Source organism: Equus przewalskii, chromosome 14 (assembly GCF_037783145.1).
Source record: "Equus przewalskii isolate Varuska chromosome 14, EquPr2, whole genome shotgun sequence".
In the NCBI taxonomy this organism is placed as follows: Eukaryota; Metazoa; Chordata; class Mammalia; order Perissodactyla; family Equidae; genus Equus; species Equus przewalskii.
In genome coordinates, this window is record NC_091844.1 from 78,071,357 (window position 1) to 78,074,317 (window position 2,961).

At 51.1% G+C, this 2,961-nt stretch overlaps 1 long non-coding RNA gene across 1 annotated transcript; it reads left to right on the top strand.

Moving 5' to 3' along the window:
* Window positions 1-1,099: 1,099 nt before the first annotated feature.
* LOC139075642 (uncharacterized) lies at window positions 1,100-2,349 on the top strand. Its single transcript, XR_011526254.1, has 2 exons — window positions 1,100-1,336; window positions 1,989-2,349. It is a non-coding gene; the product is annotated as an uncharacterized lncRNA (long non-coding RNA).
* Window positions 2,350-2,961: the final 612 nt, after the last annotated feature.

Sequence of the window (2,961 nt, forward strand, 5' to 3'; positions counted from 1 at the left end):
TGATGCTTAGCAAGCTTAAGTACCTAGTCCAAAGCACGTTCCTAGTAACAGGGTTGCCATTTTCCTCTGCCTTTGATTCTCTTCTCTATGTTTACCACAGTGTGTTTCCAATAATGATGCAAAGTTAGGGTGAAAAGGAGATCAAACTGACTAATGTGAACACTCTGAAATCACCTACAATATTTAGATTGCTTTCTCATATTTATGATTTTTCATTCCCAACGCCACCCTACCCTCATGCCCCACCCTTGGAATAGGTGTTCCAATTGCTGTGTTATGAAGGAATAAGCTGAAACCCAGTGAAAGGTTATCATTACCAAAAGCCACCCAGATTCAGCCCCCAAAGAAACCATTTTCCTTGGAGGTCTATTCCCCATGACAGTTATTTAACTATAGTACATCTTTCCATTTCTGGTTAGGGGCCAGCCCGGTGGTGCAACAGTTAAGTTTGCACCTTCTGCTTCAGAGGCCCAGGTTCACCAGTCTGGATCCGGGTGCCGACCTACGAACCACTTGTCAAGCCATGCTGTGGCAGGTATCCCACATAAAGTAGAGGAAGATGGGCATGGATGTTAGCTCAGGGCCAGTCTTCTTCAGCAAGAAAATGAGGAGGATTGGCGGCAGATGTTAGCTCAGGGCTGATCTTCCTCAAAAAAAAAAAAGAAAGAAAGAAAAAAGAAATAAATATTTATATTGTATTGCTTTTAGCCAAAGTCCATGCAAGACTCGCAGTGAGTGAAAACAGGTATAGAGTCATTCAGAGAGAGTCAGCAAGGAAGGATGTGTTTATAAGCATGAAAATATTAACAATTTCAGAGCTAATTTCTTTTTAAAAATCACACAAATACCTCACAGTCTCGTTCATTCAGCTTAAAGACTGTTGAAAGAAGGAAATACAGCTTCTAATGTGAATTTTGCTCTGGCTTTTCAGGCGGCCAAAGGAAAAAGAGATCATAAAAGCTGTGTTCACATCTAGCTCACATTGTCAGTAATTTCCTTTTTATAGAATTGATCCTCCATGAATGACTTCCCCGAGTTCCTGGCATGGTTTCAGATGTCAAAAGCAGGGTAAAAATATTGAGGAATATCCTTCAGTTTAGCAGTTCGCTGGTCTTGAGTTCATGGCTATCTGCCTCTGATGTAAAAACAGTCATAGCGTGGAAACACGGGGCTAGAAACGACACAGTCCCAGCTGGGGAAGGGGAAGAGACGGTACCAAAGCAGAAGATGCTACTGTGACCTGCTCTCGTTGCCTTCACCGCCCGGGGAAAGGTGGAGGAGGACAGAATTGCTCCTCTCTGCATCTCTTCATCCTCAGCACCTGATATCATGCGTGGTAGTGTTGGCATCAATAACGTGTTTGTTGCTGGGATGGAAGAAGGAAGGGAGGGTGGGCGGGAGGAAGGAAGGAGCCTTCATCGTGCTGTCAGGATAGGAGAGGGCCCACGCCCGGGAGCCAAGAGGCAGGGGGGAACAGCCTAGACTAGAATGGAATCGAGGGGCACGGGACAGGGCGGGGAGGGTCGGGGCTGGAGCAGGAACAGGAACTGGACCATGGGGGTTTCCATGCCAAGCGAAAGAACTTGGTCTTTATTCTCTAGACGACCATCATGGGTCAATGAATGGTTTTAAGGAAGAGAGAGACAACTGCGTGGTGTTTGGGACATTCTGGCCGCAGTGAGGGAGACGGGCTGGTGGGGGGAGGAGGAGTTACGGGTGGAGGAGAGCAGCCGTGCCGGTGTCCAGGCGAGCCATGGGGAGGCGGGAGAAGGGGCAGGTGCGGGGCGGGCAGCGCTCGAGTTTGGGGACGCGAGGTTTGGGGCCTGCTTGGGTGCGGGGGGCGGGGGGGTGCCGGGGGCTGGGAGGGAGAGAGGGGAAGAAGTCGAGGCTGACTCCCACATTTCTCGTGCAGAAACGACAGGGGCAGAAGCAGGTTTAAAATGAGAAATAGCTCCTCCCTGTTGCTTTTCTGTTTCCCTTTCGTTTAGTTTGGACACGAGAGGCAACAGGCGTTCAAAGACGCCTTTCTCCTTCGTCTGTCCCGGTCCTCCGCCGAGGCGGCGGGAGGACGCTGCTGCGCAGGCGCGGCCGCGGGTCCGAGCGGGCGGAGCAGCCGCTGCCGCCGCGGGTCCTTCCCCAGCGTCGCCGGCTGCCGACCCAGCACCTGCTGCGGGGCCGCCGTCCGGGCCTGGCTGCGCAGCCCGCGGCTACTCCCGACCGAACCGGATGGCGAAGAGGAGCCAGGACTGCGCCCGCGGGCAGTTTCAGGGAGTTCGAGGACTTGCTTTGGAGACGCTTCTCCCGTAACCTTTAGAGTTTATTTTTTATTACAGTGATTTTTAAAATTAATTTTTGTGCATGGATTTTTTTCTTTCTTTCCTTTTTCTAAGCTTCAAAACAGCTGCAACCTGCCTTTAACATGTCAAAGTGACAGGGTGCCTTTCTTTCCCCCGGGGCCCCTCTCTCCTTGCGTCCTGGACCTCTGGGACTCTGAAAAACCCTTGCTCCGACAACCAGGAGCAGGAATGAGCGAACGTCCCACGGCCGAGGTCGTGTCTCCACGCGTGTCTCCTCGCAGTGCGAGTGGCTCCTCACGTTCTGGAAACCCCGGCTCCCTTCCCACCGCAACGCTGTCTCGAAGACAATTGGCTTTTTTCTCCTCCTCCGTCTCCTTTTCTCGCTGTCTCCCTCTCTGTTTATCTCTCCATCTGTCTCCATCTCTCTGTCTTTCAGTCTCTGTTAGTCTCTGTATCTCTTTCTCTCTGTCTCTCAATCTCTCCGTCTCTGTCTCTCTTTGTCTCTTAATCTGTCTCAGTCTCTGTCTCAATCTCTCTCAGTCTCTGTCTCTCTCACACTCTCTCTCTCAATCTCTCTCTCTTTTCAAATTTCAAAGCAGCCCCTTGAATGACTGACTATTCAGGGCAGGCAGAATGAGGCCTCTCTCGGGCTCAGGCTGCAGTC